Below are 12,197 nucleotides of genomic sequence, written 5' to 3'. Positions count from 1 at the left end.
GCCAAGGGATTTAAGGAAGAAATGACTTGGAGTTCAAGGGAGGTTTCTTCAGAATTCTAAACAAGGGGAGGAGTGGAACACATCAGTTTCCCTTATCAGTTGGCTGGGGAGTCTTCCCAGAATATAAAAATAAATGTGTCAAAGGAGGAGGTGGGGTAGTAAATATGTCGAGAACACACCAGTATATGGGTCAGTTGATAATCCTACAGCAGTGTGTGATTCATCATGGGGCACAAAGAACCCAGGCCACTTCATTTGGACTCCATTCTTCGTTTGGTACCAAGCTGACCATTTAGTTGTTTTAAATTTCTTATGAAATTCATGTTACTCTGGTAGTTTCAATACCCCAAGAGTAAAGCAAAACTTAATTTCTTTCACTTTTCGTAGAGTTTCATATCACCGTTGAATGACTCTTCCCCTATATATTTAAGTGTAAAGAACTTCATATGTTCATCAAAGACACCATGTTTTGACCTTTGCCATGACCTTCTAGCCAACTTACATTGTTAATATTAAGGGCTTTCAAATGCTTATTACACTGACAGAGCCTACTGTCCTGATAAGGAGATTCAAGAACTGGATTGGTAGATGCGGCATCTATATTTTGTGTGGTTCACGGGTGTATCTTTGAGCTAATGTGCACCCATAACCATCATGTTTGTGGCTTCAGGCTTTTCAGTCTGCATAGCTAATAAGGGTGGCTGGTGAGTCAGAGGGAAGGACCACCTTACCCATCTTCCGCGTCTTTCATCTTTGGCTCATTAAATATGTTATAAACATCAATTAAGCGACTCATCACAACATGGCTTGGAGAAAAGATGGGATTAGTATCCTTGTTATGGGGAAACAAGCATAGAAGGCAAGGCAAATATTAAGTATATGGAGCCAGTGATAGAACGCAGGTGTTCAAGGCTTCCTGGTGACGCAGGAGAAATATGGGCTGGTTAACATAGGCTATCTGGGTCTATAGAGGAAATGTGAGCTTCAGGAAACATTGGGCCCTTTGTACAGTCACCATGAGATATCCAGGTCCTGGGCTGGAGCCCCTGCAGGGGAGAACTCATCCTTCTGCACCAGCTTTGCCTTATTTTCTGATGAAGTGGGAAGTCAGATCATGCCTGAACTCATCTGGTATGAGTGTTCCAGCGCAGCCCTGATTGCAAATAAGATGCACTACTTCTCCCCTGAGAGGACTCGAATTGGTCTTCTTATGGTGACCTAACTTTTGGTTCTGTAAAAGTTTTTGGTAGTCATTCTGATGCCACAGAAATACGAAGGATCTTCAGGTCTTGGTTGAGGTTCCTGTGCCTGGACAGAGCACCAAGGCTGAGGCAGTGTGTAGAAGGTGGGGTTTATTTGGCTTGTAGTTCCAAAAGTCCACCAGGAAATGATATGCACAACAGAGGAGAGCACACATCTTGAACTTAAAGCAGGAAGCAAGAGAGAGCAAAGTGGGAATGGTACACAGCTTTGAAACCACCAAGCTCGCCAGTACTGACATGTCTCCTCCAGCAAGGCCACACCTCTAACCCACTCCAAGCACCAAGAACAACTAAGGACCAAGTAACCAAATATCTGAGTCAAGCTAAGAATGCCTAACATCCTTTCAAACTATTTCAAAACAGTGAAATGAATGGAATGTTGTGCATTAAAGTTCACTAGGAGAACGAGACATAAAGAACTTATTAAATTAGCTTAAGTCAAAACAGGAAAGGCACGTCTCTGCTCTGTCCTTGAGGCAAGGTAGGTGTCTCATCTCTTTCAATCTATCCAAAGACCTGGAGTATTCCTGGAGAGCCACTGGCCCTCAGTCACTGTTGGAAGCTTGAAAACATTGATTCTGTTTCTAGCAAAGGGATCAGCAGAAGCAGCAGTGAGTGAAGTCAGCTTAGCAACAAGAGCAAAGGCACAAGCCGCACGCCTTTCCTTTAGAGACACACATGTAGGCAAGCACTCATACACACGAAATACTAAAATAAACACAATCTAAAAGAGAAGAATTTCTCTTAAAAACTGAAGAGGAGCTTTCCCAACTTGGGCCTGGCAGAATGGCTCCCACAAAGAAGGGTGGTGAGAAGAAGAAGGGCCGTTCTGCCATCAACGGAGTGGTGACCTGAGAATAGACCATCAACATTCACAAGTGCATCCATGGAGTGGGTTTCAAGAAGTGTGCTCCTCGGACACTCAGAGAAATTCGGAAGTTTGCCATGAAGGAAATGGGGACTTGAGATATTCGTATTGATGCCAGGCTCAATAAAGCCATGTGGGCCAAGGGAATAAGGAATGTTCCATATCACATCCGAATACATTTGTCCAGAAAAAGTAATGAGGATGAGGATTCACCAAACAAGCTCTACACATTGGTACCTTACGTGTCTGTTACAACATTTAAAAATCTACAGACTGTCAATGTGGATGAGAACTAACCTGCTGAATGTCAAATAAAGTTGCAGAACTGCTTCAAAACAAACACACACAAACATGAAGAGGAGATATAATGTGATCCTGTAATTGTGCTTCTGGGTGTGTATCCTAAGGTACATGATAAGACTTACATGCTCATTGCAGTAACTGTTACTACAACAAGAGATCAAAACAACCAACATATTCACAGACAGAGGGATGTCTCACAACCAGGGTGGTATATATAGATAACAGAATGTCATTTGGCTATAAAATAACCATGAAATCCTGTCATTTGCAGCATCTTGGGATAGAAATGAAGGATATTACATAACATGAAATAAGCTAGGCCCAGAAAAACAAATATTTCATGTTCTAATTTATTCATAGAAGTAAAAATGTTGGTCATGCGGGAGTGGAGAGTAGACTAGAGGTTAGTAGAAGATAAGGAAGAGAAAGGCAAGATGGTGACCAGTTAGGATGGGTACCAAGAAGCAGTAAGAGTGGGAAATGATATTAATATTATAAAGTGCAATAGAGAAACTGTACAATAATTAACCATCCATCAAAGTTACTGATACCAAAAATGATGATGCTTCAGAAACATAATGAGTGGGATTTTTACCATTATATGCCATATACACAGATTGAATTAAAACTGTACTCCATAACAGGTACAAATATGTCACTTAAACTAAAAAAATCATTTTGAATCAGATGATTGTTTCAAGCCAAGAGTCGTCTCTGTGTTTCAGACTTCTCATGTTACTGTCCAGGGATTGTTTCAGAGAGGAGGCAAACCTCATGTAAAACTCCAGAGCACAATGAAGAACATTGCACAGGGGGAAAGCATCTCTCTACCCCACGTCATGATAAATACTGGAGAGGACAGAGAGATTTGCTCTACCTGGTGCTGAAGTCCTGGCTGACAGCAGCTCTGACTCCAACATGTCAGCAACCTTGACCAAAGTTCAGATAAGTTCAAGAGCCTGATTTAAGACAAATATGATCAGGGACTTATCATTACCAGACAGACTTACCTGCAGCAGCTGATAGGAACAAACAGAGAGATCCACACACAGGCAGACATTGTACGGAGAGAGAGAGTCTAAACTAGAGGTCTCCATCAAATCCCTCCTCTTAGAGCCCAGGGAATCCTACTTGGCCCTCTGAATCAATAAAGCAGGGGAATATGGTTTCACAAAGACTGAGACATTCTCTACATATACATGACAGCTATTAGCTCCCAACTGTGAGAATGAATGGGCCTCTGACTCCTGTGCCTGTTCTTGGGACCCTTTTCTCCCTGTGGATTGCTGTGTCTAACTTTTTTTTTTGAACGTTTTTGTTTCATCTATTTTATTTTGTCACTTTTGGTTGTTCCATCTTAGAAGCCCATTCTCTTTTAATGAGAGACAGAAAGAGATTGGGTCCTGAGGGAAGGAAGGAAGGGAGGAACTGGGAGGAGTAGACAGAGAAGAAACTATAATTAGGATGCACTGCATGAGAAAAGAGTATGTTTACAAGCAAGCAAGCAGGCAGGCAGCAGGCAGGCAGCAGACAGGCAGGCAGGCAGGCAGGAAGCAGCAGGCAGGCAAGCAAGCAAGCAAGGAGACTTTAAGTAGTACCGCCCCCACCAACATTTAAAAAAAAAGGAAGAAAGAAAGAACCAACCTTGATTCAAGGACCAGAAGGAGGGTGGGGCAGAACTCTGTAAAGGAAATGGCAGCCAACTCTGCTCTGAGTACTTTCTACCCAGGGCTAACCACACCCATGGGTGGTGCCTCCAGATCATGGAAAACCAAGAAAGTGTGTCAGTTACTCAGTCAATATCAATAGAATCAAAGCCCAGCCATATAAATCATTTCCAAAGAGGCTGGTTTCTTTTTCAGTTCTGTTCCTTTCTGATTTTGATTATGTGCTGTACCCAAGACCAATTAGTCATGTATCTGGGATTCATTCTCATCCTTTTCCTGACTAATGGGACTTTGATTTTATTCCAAGTAGTGACTAATAGAAGTAGATACTGATTAGGACTGACAGTTGGAGTGTATGTCTTAGTCAGAGTTTCTATTCTTGCACACACATCATAACCAAGAAGCAAGTTGGGGAGGAAAGAGTTTATTCAGCTTACACTTCCACACTGCTGTTTATCACCAAAGGAAGTCAGGACAGGAACTCACACAGGGCAGAAACCTGGAGGCAGGAGCTGATGCAGAAGCCATGGAGGGATGTTACTTACTGGCTTGCTTCCCCTGGCTTGCTCAGCTTGCTTTCTTTAGAACCCAGGACCACAGCCCAGGCATGGCACCACCCACAATGGGCCCTCTCACCCTTGATCATTAATTGAGAAAATGCCTTACAGCTGGGTCTCATGGAGGCATTTCCTCAAGGGAGGCTCCTTTCTCTGTGTTAACTCTAGCTTGTGTCAGATTGACTGACACACAGAGGCACTCAGTACAGTATGCTTTTGTGAACTTCATGCGCGCTTGCTGAGACACAGATGTAACCTATAGAAGCCTACTAACCCTCTGGACCATGAGATAAACCCGGGAGTAAAGGCAATTCACGCCATGGATAATGTGGAAGAAAAGGGAAAGAGGAAGTGTCTTGGATGTCAATTTAGAGCTGTCAAACTGATCTGATGTGTCACTTTTCAGCTGACTCCATCTTGCTGGGTTCTAACCTGTGCTCCTATTAGCAGATTCAAATTTATAACTGATGTGCTAGCTATCTGCATTGCCAAGCTATTTGATTATTGCTCAATGTCTGCTTCATCTGGGTACAAAAACAATCTTTTTTTTTTTTTTTTTTTTGCCATGACAGATTTTCATATCTGATTTTGTCTGTTTGGATCTTATCTTTTTCTTCTGTTAACCTGGATAAGTTTGTTATTGTTTATCTTTTGGGCTGGGAGGATGGCTCAGTGTGCTAGGTGCTTGCCACATAAGCATGAAGATCTGAGTTCAGATCATTAACACCCACAGAAGGCAGGTATGATAATGTATGTCTGTAAGCTCGGTTCTGTAGGCTTCGGGTAGAGACATGTATATCCTCACAGCTGGCCAGACATCCTAGCCAATCAGCCAGTGAGCTCCAAGTGCAGTGAAGAGACTCTGCCTCAAAAGTTAAGGTGAAGGGACCTGGAGAGATGGTTCAGCAGTTATGAGCACTTGTTCTTGAAGGGACCTGGATTTGGTATCCAGTACCCACATAGTGCTCACAGCTGTTCATAACTCCAGTTCTCAGGGATCCAATGCCCTCTTCTTACCTCTGTAGGCACCAGACATGCACATGTATGCAGATTTATATGCTTGCAAAATATAAACATTAAATATATCAAAAGAAAAGGCGAAGAAGGAACCAGGAAGACACTTACAGTCAGACTCTGGCTTTCACATGCACACACACATGCAGGCACAAACTCTTGTACACATGCATGTACATATTGCACTAACACACACACATATACACACAAGCATGTACACACATGCACATAACACATTTCATTGATTTTTGTTCTGTTTTTATTTACTTTATTTCTGCTACAGTCCTCATTTGTTTTTCTTTTACTGTTAATTTTAGGTTTCTTGTTTTTTTTCTGACTCCTTAGGTGAAAGAAATTGTGTTATTTATTTGAAATTTTTCTTTCTTTTTTGACATAGGCCTTGGCTAATGTAAACTTCTTGCTTCTTTCTGTGGCATTCCCCCAGCCCCCTTCCCTTCTCCCTCTTGCTCTGGCCCTGCTCGCTCCAGCCTTTATGTGGCTTTTATTATGCCAGGCTTCCATTTGGATTTGTTTCCATATTTTTTTTTAAAGATTTATTTATTTATTATATGTAGGTACACTGTAGCTGTCTTCAGACACACCAGAAGAGGGCATCAGATCTCATTACGGGTGGTTGTGAGCCACTATGTGGTTGCTGGGATTTGAACTCATGACCTTCCGAAGAGCAGTCGGTGCTCTTCCCCGCTGAGCCATCTCACCAGCCCCATTTTTTTTTTTTTTTAATTTCACTTTTTGATTTTTCTCATAGACCTGGCTGTAATGAGAGAGTATGCTGTTTAGTTTCTATGTATTTGTATAATTAAAAAAAAACATTCTGTTGTTACTGATTATTAGTTTTATTCCATGTGGGTTATAAAAATAAATGGCATGGTTTTGGGTCTCCTTTTCTTTTTCTAGTTTTGAGATTTATTTTCGGTAAAGGGTTCTGCAGTTGTCTATCAATCTGGGTGATTTGTGTGGATCTTTCTTATTCCTCTTCTGTCTGGATGACCTGCCCATTCACTGATGAACATGTGGTGCTGAGATCCCCAGATTAGCTCATATCATCAAACAAAATTGTAAATGTAAGAGGAATTAAGTACATACACGTACAATAATAAAAAATAAATAAATAAATATTAAAAAAGCAAGCTGGTCTTAGAAGTAGAAATTATATAATAAAGGATGCAGAAAAGGTAGAAAAGAATGTGAAATGATCTGTTTGCTTTTTCTGAGTGTTATTCGGGTGATGTAACTTTGCCCAGATGGATATACAGAAGATGAACTGAAGGAAGTATGTTTATTTACAGACAAAAGGGAGCCAAGAAGGCTGTTTGGGCAGCACAGGGTCCTTCTACTGGAGACTAGCACAAATGCAAGTACAGCGACTCAGGTGATTGGCATTTTAAAAGTCCCTGGCACACACACACACATTTCTCACAGGTTGTACTATCACCCACACAGTCTTTTGTTTACTATGACATGTATGAGGAAATCTGGGCTTTGAATGTGGATGTGCACCCTTCTTCCAGAAGTTACGGCCAGTTGACTTTTAGGGCACTCGCTCTAGTGCAGGTCTTAGGGGTCTGTTAAAGCAGCCTTCAGTTGTCACTGCTTGGTTTGAGAAGGTGATTAGAGAGGCAAAGTAGTCAGCCATCTGAAAACCATCTTTTCAAATCTATATTATCTTTCTCAGTTCCTTACAGCTTGGTTGGCTATGAGACTACCAGTCTTCAACCCTGTCAGAAATCCAAGAATGAGCAATATTACCTGAAAATATGAAAAGCACAAAATATAGCTTCCAAAACTTAACCAATTTATAGAGACTACTGATGACCTGGACAGTCCCTTACACTTAAAAATGTTGGAGCATTGGTCTTCAGCCTTCTGGCCCAGTGTCATCTGACAGATCTTTGTAATGCAGAATTTTGAAGGGCTGATTACCCTGTCTTGGCAGAGATTATCAGTCGACTATTCTGCATAGTGTGTCCTTTGTCTGGATAGCATTTTGTCTGCAGATGAAATGAGGTAATTCTTACCTAGTGGCTCTCTTGCCACAACTAGAGCAACTCCAATTGATGCTCAATTTCTTCTTTGAATCCAAGAAAGGGAATGCTGTCAGGAGCAGACTTGTCTCAACAACAAGTGAATAGATAGCATTAAACGTCACATTCTGTGGACTTGTGACGTTTTTGAAAACCAGCTGCCTATGTGAAGTAATCTGGACTGTTCTCTGTTACGTACTCTCAGACACTTCTAATTAAAATAACTGAAAACACCCTAACAATAAACTCAGAGCCATGAATTTCCTATTTTGACCCTTAACTCACAGGCTTAAACATCTCAGATCTGTTTATAATAACAGCAATAGAAGAACTGGGTCTAAGCTCTGTACTTCAAAATTTTTAGTATCAATAGAAGAATTTTATACCAATGAAAACCTTTGATTTTGCATCAAATTATGTACCATTTAAGAAATTATGACTTCAGTTTAGTAACAATTAAAGAGATTTCTACCAAATGAGATTATGGCTATGCAATCAGTTCTAGATATTCCTCCCTGTTCCAGTTATGACCATTTCTACATTCCCTAGAAAGACAACCTATAATAACCATCCCCAGCCCCAAAGCCTAGGAAGCTGGGACGATGACTCTTTATAACTTCTTCAGGGCTGGAGAGATGGCTCAGAGGTTAAGAGCACTGACTGTTCTTCCAGAGGCCCTGAGTTCAATTCCCAGAAACCACATGGTGGCTCACAACCATCTGTAATGAGATTGGATACCCTCTTCTGGTGTGTCTGAAGACAGCTACGGTTTACTCATATACAATAAATAAATAAATTAAAAAAACAAAAACCTTCTTCAAGCTGAATATGGGCATTGAGATATTTTTGAAGGGAGGGAGAAGGGTAAGGAAAATGGGGGAGTTGGTTGGCCTTAAGAAGCCACACTAATGATTGACTCTGATGTCTGTGTCCTGACTGGATCTGGATGAAAAACCAAGACATAAGGAGTTCAGGCAAGTCAGTTCAGCATGTTTGACGAAGAAATTTACCAAGGCTATATATTCTGTAATATATAAATCTCAAAATTTTAGTATCATCAAGATAACCTTTTTGTTTGATTCTCTGGAATCTAGTTCTTCAGGTAGTCTCCCTCTATCAAATCTGATCCATATAACTTTGGAAGGTGTAAATACCTTCATCATCTTTTCCAAAAACACAAAAACAAAACCTTTTCCCCAAATCAGCATATCCTTCAGCTGGTAACCAGGAAAACCTATAGCTTGCCCTCTGTACTAGAGGAAAATAAAACAACTACAATACTCAAAAATCACATACATTTTAGCATATTTAGGTCTTTCTAATTTGTCATGTCTGGATATTAAGCCAAAATTCCTGTGGAGTCCACGTTAGAGAATATGAGTCTCTGGCAGTCTTTATTATACCATCTTTAAAACAATTGTTTCACACTTGTATCTATACCTGCTTACAAGAGGCAGTTTGCCAAACCAAGATTTAAACCCAAAATTCCCATAGAGCCCACTTTAGACAGAATATGAGTATCCTGTAAGATTTACTAGAGCAATATATCTTTATACCATCTTTAAAGCAATTAATTCAAACTTTCACTAATATCTGCCTATAGGAAGCAGAAAGTTTTTAATTGTTAATCTCTCTGCCTAGTGTAGCCACCCTGTTATACCATCTATCTGTTATGCTTTCTACCTGGAGCCACAGACTTCTATTAATTAATACCTGTTCATAGCAGGTGATTATCACTGCTCTCTCTACTTGGAGTCAGTGACTAATATTCCCTATCTAGTTCTGAACCGCAGGTAAAATTTCCCATCTTTAAGTATCAAAAGGTTATATTTCTCTCTTTATATCAATGAATTACCTGGTCTGGAGCCCTTTTGCACCTTTGTCTCCTGACTCTTTATTCACAAGGAGGAGCTTAGTGTAGAAAGTCATCTGTGTCCCTGTTTGGGGGTGGGGGAGGCAGGGTGAGGATCGAAGGATAAGACGGGAAAGTGAATACAGAAAGGCTCTCTGGGGCATAGATGCCTCTCTGCCCTTCTCTGTAGGCCCCTCAAACACATAGTGCTGCAGCCTTTATCATTGCTCAAGCCCCATTCAGGGGTTGGGGGACAGTGAATTTTTATCTCAGGATAGTTGAGTTAAAATCAATATATTGGGCATCAACTTGTTGTAGTCAGTCTCCAACCCAGATATGTCCTGGCAATGAAAACACAATTCAATTAATACGAATACAAGCTGTGCGCCTAAATTGGGCAGATCTACCACTACATTACCATCTTTCCCATCTATGGGACCCCTTATCACTTGTGGTTTCTCCAGGCCACGTGCTTCTGCTCCGCTTTCCTTCCACCTCCTCCTTTGCCACCCTCTCTCTCTCTCCTCTCCCACAACCTTCAGCCCCACCTTCTCCTCCTTCTCTGCCCAATCATCAACTCTAGCTTTTATTTCATCAATTAAAGTGGGAAGAAGGTTTACAGAAAATCACTTGAGTGCTGACTCATTCCTTGTTTGCAACCCCTCCTGTGAGAGGAATTAACATCAAATATAATTAGCCCCAAATATAATTCAGGGCTATCTGAAATAATGGAGCATGGGAGAAGAGAAGGAAGCCAAGATGGAGGAAGGCAGACAGGACAAAGAACCTAAACCGGTGTGGCTTTAAATAACCACGGGTAATTGTGACATCATATAGATTAGACAAATTATTCTAATTATTCTAACCTTTATAATATCATAACTTCCTGTGGCTATTTAAAGCCACACCGGTTTAGGTTCTTTTTCCTGTTTCCCACAACATGTAGGGTCACAAAATATTTGAGTTCTAGAAGTTACAAGCTCTAGACTTCTGTGGAATATAACTGTAAGTATGGGAACATTATTCTCCCATGAAACAAATAAATGAGGATATAATGAAAAGGCCTGAGAACATGAGTTGTAGATCTTAAGGAGCTACCATAAACATAGTGAAGATAGTGCCTATTTCATTAGTTCTGACATATTAGCTATTAGCTTTCAGGGTGTACACTTAGTAGATGGCCCACTGGTTGACAGATTTTAATCTCCAGCAGCGGATTACTGAATTATGGTAGAGGAAGAGGGAAGAGAAAGATGTTTCTAATGAAATAACTTAATAATTTGTGGAAATATAGAAGTCTATTGAACTTCTTCATATTTATTTCACAGTTAAATTTTTAAAAAGTATAATTTGGATATCAGCATGGATGGGGAGGCCTCATGAAGCCTGGCTCTATTCTGTTGACACCTGATTGCTGCTAGAGGAGGGAGAGTTAGCTTTTCCTCAGGGGTGTGAGCCGCCAGAGGCTCCTGCAGATTGTCATACACCCATGCACACACAGGCAGCACTGTCTTAGTCAGTGTTTTATTGCTGTGAAGAGATACCATGACCCAGGCAACTCTTCAAATGAAAGCATTTAATTGGGGCTGGCTTATAAGTTCAGAGGTTTAGTCCATTATCATCATGGCAGGCAGAGATAATACTGGAAAGTTCTACATCCGGATCTATATAGGCAGGAGGGGGGGGGGGGGAGAGAGAGAGAGAGAGAGAGAGAGAGAGAGAGAGAGAGAGAGAGAGGGAGAGATTGGATCTGGATTAACCTATTCCTATTCCCAGGGACATAGTTTTTTCAACAAAGCCACACATGTCAGTAGGCTTTTGCTACTTTATGGCTACTATATGGGTTTCCTTTTCCACCACTCTTCTCCACTCTACTCCACCCTTCTAACCCCCCAACACTAGGTAGGAGAGAAAGAAGGCTAGAGGGGAAAGTGGGCATTGATATCCTTAGATTACTTCCTGCTGAGTAGGGGCATTGAGTTTCTTGGGGTAGGTGTGATCTTTGCTGTCAGGATATCTGATTTCTTCTCATCTCTTTGCATTTATATACGCTTTCAAGAATCCCCAGAATTCCAAGTGATACAGACTTGCAAAAACTATCTGTAGTTGGTAAAATCCCAATCCTGCTAGAGCACAAGGCCAATCATAGACAGCTGTCGTGGACAATCTAAAGCAGCCCCATATCTCACACCTGGGTTCTGCATTTTAAAGTTAATCAAAATTCTTACTACACACACCTTCTAATTATTCTTAATCAATGACACTTCCTCATGACTAAGCATTCAAATATATAAATAAGCCTAAGAGGGTCATTATTGTTCAAACCACCACAAACACTAAGTGGACTTTTATGAGTTTGCAAAAAAGAGAGAACACATGAAATTGGGAGGGAAAAGAGGTGATAGGGAATGAGGAAGAACTGGAGAGTGGATGATCAGAACACATTATATGCATGTATGGAATTCTCAAACAATAAACAATAAAGTATAATTTGTAATAAAGTTGGAATATTGCATTACTTGTCTTTTTTGCATCTTTCCTCTTGTTAAACACTTATTTTAAATTATGTATCTTTATGTGTCTGTGTGTGGTTTGGGCAGGTTTCTTTTTTTCTTTTTTTTTTTTTTTT

At 40.7% G+C, this 12,197-nt stretch overlaps 1 pseudogene; it reads left to right on the top strand.

The window, feature by feature from the left end:
* The first annotated feature begins 2,039 nt into the window (after positions 1-2,039).
* LOC116067984 lies at positions 2,040-2,458 on the top strand (annotated as a pseudogene).
* The last annotated feature ends 9,739 nt before the right edge of the window (positions 2,459-12,197 follow it).

This window comes from Mastomys coucha, unplaced genomic scaffold (genome assembly GCF_008632895.1).
Source record: "Mastomys coucha isolate ucsf_1 unplaced genomic scaffold, UCSF_Mcou_1 pScaffold22, whole genome shotgun sequence".
NCBI classification, from domain to species: Eukaryota; Metazoa; Chordata; class Mammalia; order Rodentia; family Muridae; genus Mastomys; species Mastomys coucha.
The sequence above is the reverse complement of the archived record's forward strand: the minus strand, read 5'-3'. Positions and strand labels throughout refer to the sequence as shown.